The sequence below is a fragment of the Triticum aestivum genome, chromosome 5A (genome assembly GCF_018294505.1).
Source record: "Triticum aestivum cultivar Chinese Spring chromosome 5A, IWGSC CS RefSeq v2.1, whole genome shotgun sequence".
Classification (NCBI taxonomy): domain Eukaryota; kingdom Viridiplantae; phylum Streptophyta; class Magnoliopsida; order Poales; family Poaceae; genus Triticum; species Triticum aestivum.
In genome coordinates, this window is record NC_057806.1 from 543,594,339 (window position 1) to 543,607,026 (window position 12,688).

Here is a 12,688-nt window from a genome sequence, read left to right on the forward strand (position 1 = left end):
GCTGTGATGGAGGACACACCTAAAGAGGACCCGAGTAAACCCTGCACTAAGTCTTGCTATTCATGTGGAGAAGAAGGACACATCTCCCAGAATTGTATGAATAGGGATCTAGAAGAATTCCTGACGGAGGAAGTAGAGTATGACCCACAAGAAATAGAAGCCATGATTGGCATGGAAAGGTCTAGGAAGAAAAGCAGATTGGATTCCAGGAAGGACCTGAGTCATATCACCTGTTGCAGGTGCAAGGAGTCAGGGCACTACCTCAACAATTTGCCAAAAAGGAAACCTCGAGACTTGTCATAAGTAATATGTTTTCGTTGTAATGGAGTAGGGCACTTTGCCAGAGAATGCCCTAAGTAGAAGGAAACTTGTGCTAGATAGTTGAGTTTGCAACAAATGAAATGGAGTAGTATAAGTGAGAACATTTTCTTTTATATTGAGGTGTTGAGCTGAGACATGTAATGGAAAAGTGAGAGATCGTAATCATTTGAGGATGAATAAAGTTAGCATCGTTGGTACTGATATGGATTTTATGAGTTGTTACCCTATGAAGAAGAATTTTGACCATTTTTGAGGATATGAGAAATATGGTCTATGGAAGATTTGTGCATTTTAAGGGTGATAGTACGCTGTCAGAATCGTTGACCCCTGGAAAAGATAAGCATACTCCAGTGAGTGGATTTCAAACAAAATAAATACGAGTTTTGTCTCGATATGTGTGATGCCCCAAGAGTATGTGGGATGAAGTTGGAGACCGTCAGTTGTTGGACCAAATGTGATCAAGGAGTCAGAAGAGAATGTTAAGTTGATTCGAGGTAGACTGAAGGTAGCTCAGTCCAGGCAGAAGAGTTATGTAGACTCAAAAACTCAAGGAGGTAGTCTATGAAATTTGAGACAAAGCATGTCTTCGTGTGTCCCCTCTGCGGGGAGTTAAACAATTTGGAGTTAAGGGAAAGTTAGCCCCGAGATTTGTAGGACCATACCGAGTTTTTGAGCGTATGTGAGAAGTGGCCAACAAGTTGGAGTCACTCGAAGGACTGTCAGGAGTTCATGATGTGTTTCACGTTTCCCAGTTGAAGAAGTGCCATGCAGAGATGGCCAATATTCCCCTGTAAGGACGCTTGACCCTGGAAAGGATAATGATGTTCCACGAAGTGAATATGGACTTCATAAGTATAGGTTTTTATCTCGGTATGAGGGATATCCCATGAGGATGAAGACATGAATTACTATTGGATATAAAGGAGGTATTATGTTGGAAATATGGATCAAGGGAAAATTCCATGATGAGTCTGAGTAATCATGTCCTAGTTTGGTGCCAATAGAAGGAAGGAAGACAGTACAATTGGATGGATTTAAGAATACTAGGAAGTTGGAAGTTGGAATAATGATAAGTTGCCCAATGATAAGTTCAAGGTTTACAAGTGATGAGATGGGCCATAACCCACAGGCCCCAGGACCTGCCAAGAAGCAAGCACACTCTTGCTGAAGGAAAAACCCTAGAAGAGGATATGCCCTTATCAATAAACGATCTTATAGGAGTAACACAAAACCCGAGAGTTGTGAAGGAACGATAGATGGTTGTCTGGCTTGCAGAATCTATGGATATATCCGAACTTGGTTCGTCGACAAGAAAAATTATGCAATGCTTGTGAGGATGACCGACTGTTAGAATGCGAGACTCGCTAAACCGTATACAAGGTAATGATTTGGGTGCGGGATGGATTGATCACCATACCGACTTACTCTTATTGTTCACCTTGCTATATGGGATAGTAAATCTGAGTGACTTACCTATAGTAGAGAGACGACGGTATTAAACCTTGATTGAACCTTAGAATGGTATAGCAATTTTTCCCTTGTACACGACAGTTGTTGCAAACCATAGGTTATACGGTGAGGTTCAACCCAGACCCATTTCCTGCAGGAGAAACCATAATTGGATGACCGCCATGAGATGTCGATAGTTGTTTACTTTTGGCGCCAGACCCATCAGCTAAGAAGACCCAGTCTCAGAAGAGCCTTACCTAGATGAAAGACAGAAGAATTGTGGTAAAGGTTATGCCACTACCGGAAGAGCCCGGATAAGAAATTATCCTGAAGATCCAAGAAGACCAACACTGTTAACAATAAAAATGGAGTATATGAGTTTTAATGGAACCGTAACCATGCTTCTAAGGGTGGTAGCACCCCAGACCTCGGAGACGATTGATGAAATTTTGAAGAGACCCCGAACCTAACCTATTTCTTTCTAGCCTCTCCGAATCTCGAGGATGAGATTCCTTTTAAGGGTGGTAGGTTTGTAACATCCCAAAATTCTAAATTTTGGAATGTTATAATAAATAGATAGATTTGATTGATTGTTTGATTGATTGTGTGAAATTGAGGGAAATTCGAAACCTTTTTGAAAGTTAAATGAGAGGGAATAAAAGGACTTTCCCAAACTTTCATTTTGCATTCGTGATCTCCGTGAATTCAAATTCTTTTCACCACGAATCCCTGGAGAGAAGATGACATGACTTCTTCCATTTATTTAAATGACAAGGGGTGTTGAAAATATTTGAATTTCATTTGGAAAATATTTCCAATTCTGAAACTTTATGCAACTCAATTATTTTTCACGAGAGGAGATAAAATGACTTCTTCAAATTATATGAAATATGAGTTGGGAGTTTCAAATAATTAAATTCAAAGTTCTTTTGAATTTATTTTCAATTTGGAGTTATTTGAGTTTTATTCAAATTATTTTTCTCCAAAAATAAAATATATTTAAATTATGGTAACATGATTCCCTACAACAGAAAATTGGAGAGAAATAAATTTGAAATCATTTTGATATTTTTAAAATGTTTTTGTTGGATCTTATTAGAGCAGGAGCCCTGTTGGAATTATTAGAATTTGTGTGTATTTTATTTAATGCTAGAAAAATGTTCATGTCGTAGAAAATCTTTTTCTGAAAATTTTGATATATAATATGCCTATATAAAATTTTTATTTTATTTTGTTATTCGGTTTTACTTATGTTTCTATTTAAAAAAACTGTACGTGCGGCCCATATTTATTTATCGCCTACATGCGCAATATAGTAGCTTCTGGCGCCCCATTGTGTTTTTCTCTCTTAAATGGGCCAGGCCCAGTCAACCTTTTTATTATTATTTCTTTTTAGGCCGAATGTTTAAAAAAAAACCGCAGCCCTAGCGTGCGCGCGGTCGGCCGAAGGCCTTTAGGCCCATCCGCCTCTTTTCTTCTTTGTTTCGTATATTTTCGTCTATGTTTAGTCCCACATTGCCTAGCCTTTGACCCCTAAGCCTCTTTTCCACCAATAAATATAGACCCATAGAGCCTCCAAAAATCATTCGATTCGGGTTAAATCAATATCTTGGTTTGACTAGATTCATTTAAGAAATATATATTTAAATCAATATCTTTCTTTCTTTTTTCTTCTTCTTATACTTCCATAGTTTATTATTTTTAGACTAATACGATAGAATGATTAAATTATCAATTAGTCTATGTATTTATACATTAGACCCTAGCCCATAGCTATTTTTTCTTCCGTAAAACAGCTTGGCCATGATTTTTCAAATAGCCATAACTTTTTAGTCGTTTGTCCGAATCCAACGAGACCAACGCCCACTTCTTTGTTATGATCTCCTCTATCCAGTAATCCAGCTCAAATATGTTTTTGAAAAGTTTGATCATAACTTGAGTTTCGTAGCTCCGTTTGACTTGATTCTTTTTGCAAATCGAAGCTCTTGACCTAAACTTTCTGATAAGGCCAAATTCATATAATTTTGGTACTGTTAGAAATTGTTTTATATTGCAAGAGTTATTTGCTTGGTTTTGATGTTTTTTGAATTGTCTTCTTCGGTGTTTCTGATACTTTGAGTGATTGCTTATGTGTGGTTACTATTGCTTGCTTACGGTAGATTGACCGGAGTGTGACGAGTAGAACTATCAAGAGTTTTGAGTGCGAATCATCTTCATCAACATTGCAGGCAAGTTCACACTTTGATCATACCTTTTTCATACCCAGTTTTTATTGCATTAGATCAAACCTTCAACATTGCCTGATTAGGATCTAATTAAATTGTGGGATGGGAAGTAGTTGAGGTAGTACCTATTAACTGTTTATTATTAAACCCTTAGGAGTTACTTTTACATTATGCTTATATTGCCAGGCTATGCTCGTAGACGTGGATTGGGTTTGAGAGTATTTCATGACAGATGTGAGATTGTTGATTAATGGTTTACTTAAGGTGGCAACTTAAACACACATCTGGGTGGATTGAGGCACCTGGGTACTCTCGGATTGCCTGTCTAGGCACCGGGGTAGACCAGGATTGCCTGTTTTTTATGAACCGCCACCCAGGCTCAAAGGGATCATGAGATTATTCATACTAGAAACTTCCGTGTGCAGCCACAAGCTATTATGGGCTCTAGCATAGTTGATTAAGTCGTGCGAACTCTTACAGGGTAGACTAGCAGATGTAGGGGAAAGTAGGTGTAACGGTCTACCCATCGTAAGGTGCTAGCGCTTCTAACAGACTATGTCTCGGTCATCCGTCTTCTCAAACACCATGTAGTGCGAGAAACCAAACGGAGGCGATCGAGTCTTGTGGGGAAAAGTGCGCAAACCTCTGCAAAGTGTATAAACTAATCATGATTAGCCGTGTCCCCGGTTATGGACGTCTTGAGTATCTAGTACCTGGATTATCATGTGAATCTCATCATGTTACTAAAAATTAAGTTTGTTGGGTTTAATGATGTTACTTAATTGGGATTGAGAATGCTGTCAACCATCCTCAATGTTTAACAACCACCATGATAGTTAAATAAAATTTATTCCTTTGCAGTAGGGAAAAATTAGCTTTACGCAAAACTGTAACCATAGAGCTTTTCCACCAGCCAAATATGCATGTAGTGATAGACTTAAATCATCATTATCCTCTGGTGTGAATTTGCCAGTACATTCAATGTACTGACCCTTTGCGGTTGCAACGTCTCATGTTGCAGGATATCTTACAACGAGTAAGTGATACGTTAGGGTTACGATTTCTACACTCAACTTTGCCGTTGGTGTCGATGGGAATCCACAACCTTGTTACTTCCGCTATTTTGGATTGAGGTAATTGTATTTTACGTTACTTATACATGTGATTTACCTCTGTTATAAATCCTCGAGTACTGTGCGTGTCAGCATAACGATCCAGGGATGACACGTAAGCACAAAGACTTGATCCATTCGGGTCGGGTCGCTATAGCCGTCCAGATCCTGTCGCATTGGGAAGGGGAGGAGGTGTAGCATTCACTCTATCGCCTTCGGCGACGGAGGCAATCCACTGCCGGCTGCACTGTTCTCTTTCACCCAACGCCTATGCGGGAGGGCCACCGACCCCTTCTTCCTTGCTGCCGTACGTAGTGTGGGCAGATCCGGCCTCCGGCCGCATGCCTTTCTGTCGGATTTCGGGTTTCGGTAGACCCTTAAGGTTTGAACACTGGGGTGCACGCGGAGATTACGCCTTCTACCTCCCCGCCTCGCAAAGATCTAAACTACTAAAAGAACTGCACAAGGGACACAAGATTTATACTGGTTCGGGCCACCGTTGTGGTGTAATACCCTACTCCAGTGTGTGGTTGGTGGATTGCCTCTTGGGGCTGATGATGATGAACAATACAAGGAAGAACAGCCTCACGAGGGTCTGTTCTTGGCTGGGGCGATGAACTGCTAGGAGGAGCTCTGTCACCCTTCTCTCTCTCTCACTCACTCTTTCTGCTTTGCTCTCACTTGTCGACCGTCCCCAACAACTGAAGCTCCTCTCCTTGCTATGCGGGTGGCTGGTCCTATTTATAGAGGCCCTGGTCCTCTTCCCAAATATCGAGCGGGAAGGGAGCCAACAATGGCGGGCTAATTTGAAGGGGGACAACAAGTATCAACTATCCTGACAAAAGCTGTCTTCGCCTGTGCAAAGCTCTGGTGATGACGCCGTCTTGGGCTCCACGGTGACCTCCTTCTCGTAGTCCTCCTGGTCTTGGTCTCATTGCACCGAAACGGCAACCTTTGCCTGATGCCTCGGTACTCCGCAGCTGCGCTTGCTCCCTTTGCACCAAAGAGGAAAGAAGGATGCTGCGCCCGCTGGCGCCCTGAGTCGTCATGGCTTGCGTCACGGGCACCTCGCGAGGTACCCCGCCTTGATATCTCCGCCTCCTTGCATGCCAGCCTGACGAGGCCGTGCCTGAGGAAGCTCTGTGTCGTCCGCCTCGCGAGGGTTGGCCCCTCGCGAGGGTCTTGAGCCTTGTGTTGATGAAGATGGGCCATGCTGGGCCTCCTTTGGGCCATGCTGCAGGCCGCAGGCAGGCAAGTCTGGGGACCCTCGTTCCCAGAACGCCGACAGTAGCCCCCGGGGCCCAAGGCGTGCCCGGACTTGGCCGTGCCGAGAGGCGAAAGGGCAAGGGCAAAGCGCCGCAGGCCCTAACAGCCTGCGGCCTTGGGCGCCGCGTGGCGGTTGATTAGACACCAGTGCCTCAGCAACCGCGCAGGTCGATAAGGGAGCGGCATCTGCCCAGACTTTGCCTTTTGCTTTCTCCGGTTACTGCTCAGATCCCCTTTCTTGTGCCTCCTCTTTCTCCCTCCAAACTTCCAGATCTACTCCGGCTGCGTGACCTAGGAAGCCATGGTGCCTCGCCAGCCTCCGGCCGAAGCTTGGTACTCTCCTGCTCTGGACTTGCCGAATGTGACCAAGGCTGGCCTTGCCCGGCTGCGCCAGATGGCGGTGGCACAGGGCATCAACGGGACAAAGGTGTTCAAGGCCGGCTCCGCCACCCCTGAGGGCCGAGGGAGCACCTCTTATCCTCTCTTTGTAAGCTCCATTGCTGCGGGCCTGGTGCCTCCCTTCTCCGAGTTCTTCTTCTCTGTCCTCCGCCATTACAACTTGCAGGCTCTGCATCTCCACCCCAACTCCGTTCTTCTTCTGGCGATCTTCGCTTACTACTGCGAGGCCCACGTAGGGGTGCAGCCTTCAGTGGCCTTGCTGCACCACTACTTCTCCCTCCGGGTCACTCGCGGTTCTCCTTCCGCGTGCGCGGGCTTTGTCACGTACGGCAGCACCATTGCCATCTTGAATCTCGGGAAGAGGATTGAGGGCTTCCGGAGCAAGTGGGTCTTGGTAGATGCCGGGCGCATCCATCCTAGGCTGATCTTGCCCGCGGAGCCGCCCGCGAGCCCCGGCGACTGGGGCCGAGTGGAGCTCACGGACCCCCGCGCGAAACTGGTGTTGGAGAAGATGGACGCGGACTTGAGGCCGGCCAGCATGGCGGCGACGAAGTTGACCGGTGCGTCGCTGCTGAAGGAGTTCCTGGAGCACCAGCTGGCTCCACTCCGGCAGTACTCACCTCTGATGTGGAGGCCTCATCCGAGCCCCGCGGCCTTGAGCGGCGGAGATTTGGCCGCGGTCCTCCAATCTCTGGTCGGGGGCGAGGTGGCAAGGTTGGAGGGCGCTCCCAAGCCCTTGTTCCTTCGCGACGACTGGGAGCAGGTGGTGAAGTCCATGCCCGTTTTTAACGGGGACGGGCTCGTGCCCGTGGCGGCTTCCGAGGGACCGGTGGACGTGCCCTTCGGCGACTCCAGCAAGGAGGAGGACGAACAGGAGCGGGGAAAGGGGCCCGACTCTGAGGCGACCGATGGAGAGTCGAGGGCCCCCCTTCCCCGGCGCAGGCCCCGCAGTCTCCGCCTTTCTTCGAGCGATGATGACGAGGAGGGAGACGAGCAGGTCGGCGGGAGCTTGCCCCCGATCCCGAAGAAGGACAGGACCGGGCTGATCTCCTGCGAGCCTGCCCCCATCCCGAAGCAGTATGTAGTCGCGCCCTCTACTTCCGAGGTCGACCCTTCCAGCCGGCTGTTAGGCTTCAAGTTTGGCCGGACGCTGCCCGAGCTCACCGGCGATGACCCATAGGTGCCCGACCCTTGTCTTTATTTCTTGTTCCGCTGCCGAGGTTTGACGTTCACATCTCTTGAATAGGCTGGAGCCCGTGGCGAAGAAGCTGAAGGGGGCTCCCGAGGCTCCATCCGCGGCAGCGCCTCCGCCTGCGGAGGGGGGTGACCATGGTGCGCGGGCTTCTCCTGCCCGGTCGGCCTCGCGAGGCCTGGTCGAGCTGGCTGGGGCGAGCTCAGCCCCCATGGCCCAAGTGACTCCTGCGGTGCCTTTGCCCACTGCCGCCACCACAGCCGCCGGGGTGCAGCAGGCTCCACCTTAGGACGCTGTGGTGTTGACGTTGCCGCCTTCTTCCTCCGTTCCGACGGCTGCTGATTCTCCAACTCCTCCTGCCGTCCTAGAGCGTGCTATTGCTGGACTAGACCGGCTGCGGCAGGATCTTCTTGGTGCCGACCCTCTCCTGGTGGCCGGGCGCTTGGAGCTGGCTTCGGGATGGATTCGCTCCGACGCCTCGATCTAGGCGGCGCTGGTTCAAGCCTCGACGGCCTGCGACGAGGATAGGCAGGCCCTCCTTGAGATGAAGGCTGCTCGTGACGCAGCCCTGGGGGAGGTGGTTGAAGCCCGCGGTCATTGCAAGGCGCTGGAGGACGAGCTGCAAGGCCTGCGGGACCAGCTCGCGAAGGAGGTTCGTCTTTGCCAGGAGCAAGAAGAAGGCATGAAGGCTTGCGAGTCGGCCATCGAGGGCCGGGAGGCCAAGCTCAAGAAGCGCTGTGACCGCCTAAGTGCGTTGGGGGAGGAGCTGGAGGCGACGAAGGTCGAACTGGACGACAAGGCCAAGGTTCTTGCCGAGGATCGCGTGGCCTTCGCAGACATGGAGAAGAAGGCTCGTGCTTCGCTGAAGATGCTCTACGCCAGTGGCCTGGAGAGCCCGCTGGCCGGCGCCGAGGACGGCCCTGCCAAGTTGCTTCCCTTCCTGGTTCGTGCCCTTGAGGATGTCACCTTTGGCCTTGGCCCCACGGCCGAGGCCGAGGCGTGTGTCCTGTCTTTTGCTGCGCTGATGCGGGTCTTCACCCACATCTACCTTCACGACCCCAGCGCCGACCTCGACAGCCTGCTGGAGCCAGTAAGCGGCGAGGGCGCTGCTGCCGCTGCCGAGGCCGCGAAGGGTCGCGCGGAAGCTCTGCTGGGGAAGTTCCGGGCCTTCGGTACCAAGCCGAAGCAGGGTGCTTCAGGTTCTTCTGCTCCGTAAGGCGGGGCCACCCGTGCTGCTCCACCGCCGCCAAGTCACTCCGCTGCTGCTCCTGCCCTGCTTTTAATTCCTGCATCATGTATCATGCCTCGGGGAGGTGTCTAAACTTGTGTTTGGTATTGCGACAACAGTATGGACTGTAATATTTGCTTTTAAGTTCCTTGAATTTATGCCTTCCCTCCCTACTTGCTTGTGTTCTACGCCGGCAGAGCCCAGCCCCGCGCGTACCTCACCCAGCATTAGCCCCGACCGGAAACCAGGACGGGAACAAAGGAGTGAGGGGCTACGGAGCCAGTTAGGCTCCTGAGTCGCGATGCTCAGGAGTCCCCCTTAGCGCACGAACAACAAGTAGGGAGGTGTGATGTAGGTGAATCTTCTGTTTTACGTCTGCAGAGCCCGACTCCGCGCGTACCTCACCTAGCATTAGCCCCGATCGGAAACCAGGACGGGACAAAGGAGTGAGGGGCTACGGAGCCAGTTAGGCTCCTGAGTCACGATGCTCAGGAGTCCCCCTTGACGCGCAAACAACATATGATTAGGTGAGATGCGAGTGGGACCACCATTCTACGTCTGTAGAGCCCGGGCCCGCGCGTGCCTCACCCAGCATAGCCTTTCAGAACTAAGGAGTGAGGGGCTACGGGACCAGTTAGGCCCCTGAGTCGCGATGCTCAGGGGTCCCCCTTGACGCTCAAACGGCCTTCATACCTCGGCTCCGCTCGAGGAGAGGCGTGCGACGAACCATGCCCGAGGGGCCTGGCTGGGTGGCGTACGTCCGGGCGTGACCCAAGCGCAGCCCCCTTACCCAGCCCCCTCACGCGGCACTCCTGAGGGGAGGCGTTGCGATGAGGATAGACACTGAGCTCTGGGCTCCCTGAGGTTAATGCGGCCCGGGGGCCACCCTCAGTTGTTTATCACCAGCGCGGAGCATAGCGCTTCCGTATGTGTACGGGCATAGCCGCTCCTCGGCAGTGTCGTCAGCCAGCGCGGAGCATGGTGCTTCTAGTGGTACGTGGGAGGGGGCTCCCCTCCGGGAGGAGCCCCCGGGGCGTGTACAGCCTCGCCCTGACACGTGGCCGGCACGGTAGGGCTAGGTGAGGTGTATCTGGGCACCCGTGAGCCAGCGCGGGACTCACGGGGCCCTACCTCTAGGCGGGTTGCACCTGGAACTGGGCCTTATCTTGGGCTACGTTCCTGCAAACTTGGTTAGATGCCGGCACTCTATGTCCTCGGGTCCCGGCCCTCGAGCTTGTCTCAGCTGTCGCTGGTATGCCAGGTCGCGATGCCGTGGACATAACTAGAGGGTGAGGGCTGGAGAGCCAGTAAGAGCCCTGAGTCGCGATGCTCAGGTACCCCCCCCCCTTTAACGTGCAAGTGGTCGACATGGAGAAGAAGGGGTGCCATGGGCAGGCATCAAGTAATCAAGCATGATGGGCGAATGCATAACCGGAAATAAACGCAAGGGAGATACATGCCGCTGGGCCTGGCCCGAGCGACTTGGGGATGTTGCAGCCCGAGGGGCGCCCCCAACAAAGCAATCTAACGACATGAAGTAAAGGGATACATACCGCAGGGACGGACCCACGCGGCCTGGGAACGATGCAGCCCTGGGAGGGCGCTCCCAGCTGGGAATGAAACTTGTAAGATGTCACCTGAGGGTGTCGAGGACAAGGGGGTGTCGGTGCAGCAGACTCGGGAGGCTGCGGATGCCGATCCTCACGAGCCCCCAGGCCCAGCGGCCTCGGGAGGCTCCGGAGGCACTGGTAGCTCTTCACGAATCATCTCCATCTCCGCCAGGGCTGCGGAACGCCTGTCTTCTTGAGCCTGCATGATGCCCCTCATGAGGCGCTGGCGCGCAGAAACCATGCTCGGCAGGCCGTAAGGCATGCGAACGTAGCTGTGGGGCGGACCCCGGCACCGCCCCACTCGCGAGGGCCAGAGGAGCTCCATCGTAGCGGCTTGGTTCAGCCCTGGTACATCGACGTAGACGCGCAGCCCACCATCCTCGCCTGGATGGGGAGCCGCAGCCGGCAGACAGCGGCAACCTCTCATGATCCGTGACTCCTGTAGTTCTTGAATGGCTTTGTCGACGAACTCCTGCAGGTCCGACCTTCCTTGCCTTGCTCCTTCTTGAGGGAAACGTGCTCCGAAGCACGCCTCCACGTGGTGCCCAAGCGCCTCCCTCATGACCCTGGCCAGGTCGGTGGCCCTCCAGGGGAGAACCCCCAAGCCCTGCCTGAGAAGGGCGCCGGGCACGCTTTCCTATGCGATGGAAGGAGGCTCCCCCTGGGCAGAAGCGGGCCCTAAGGGGCCTGCCTCCCGAGGAGCTGGTCCGGACGATGTCTTCTTCTTCTTGGGGGTGGCCTCGGGAAGCCTCCTGCTTCCGCGATCCGGGTCTTCCAGCGACGCAGCCTGAAAGGCTCGCTCCAGGGAACACACTGCATCCCTCTCTTCACAGGGCACCGTGATCACTCCGCCACTCCCTGGCATCTTGAGGACGTTGTAGCCATGGTGAGTCACGGCCATGAACTTGGCCAGCGCTGGGTACCCGAGGATGGCGTTGTACGGCAGGCGGATGTGGGCGACGTCGAAGTCGATGAGCTCGGTGCGGTAGTTGTCGCATGCCCCGAAGGTGACAGGGAGGCGGACCTGCCCAATCGGGATCATGGAGCCGTCGGTGATTCCGGAGAAGGGCTTGGTTGGCTGAAGCTGGTCGTAGGGCACTTGGAGATTGTTGAACGTTTCCACGGACAGGACATTGAGCCCTGCCCCACCATCGATGAGGGTCTTGGTGACTAGTACATTGCTGATGACTGGGAGCAGAGCATCGGGAGGACGCCAGCTGTGGCTGCACACTAGAGTTGATCCACTGAGCTAAATGTGATGGTGCACGCCGACCACCTAAGAGGGCGCGTTGCTTCGAGCCTGGGGAGGGCTGCGTTCACCTCGCAGGCAAACTGCTTGAAGATGCGCTGGGAGGCTGGGGCTTGAGATCCGCCCAGGATGCAGGCGATTGCACGCGGCTCCTAGAAGCCCCCAGCCCCCTCGTCTTGACGGCGGTCCTCATTCCTCCTTGGCTGAGGCGGCAGTGGAGGGAGGCCTGCGTTGCCCTGCGGGCGATCCTCACGAGGCTGATACCTCCAGCCCCCCTTGCGAGGCAGGTCTCGCCAGCGATCCTCGCGAGGCTGATCGCACCACCCTTGGCGCGGGCCACGGTCTTCCGAGCGTCCTGCGTTTCTTCCTCCTCCTCGGCCGTAGCCCCGATCGGCGCGGTCGGGACGACGACCAATCCTTCCTTCTCGCACGGCGGGGAGTTCTTAGCATTCGTTGGTGTTGTGGGTGTGGAGGTCGTGGTACACACAGTACTGGCTGCCCCTGGTGGACTCAGGCAGATCTTTGCCCCGCTTGGCGTCTGGCTCTGCTGCGAGCACGGCAGCCCCCTTGCGCTTCACGTCCTTGGCCTTGGGCTTCTTCTCCTCTGGTTCAGCGGCATGCAGCTCGAGGAGGGAGA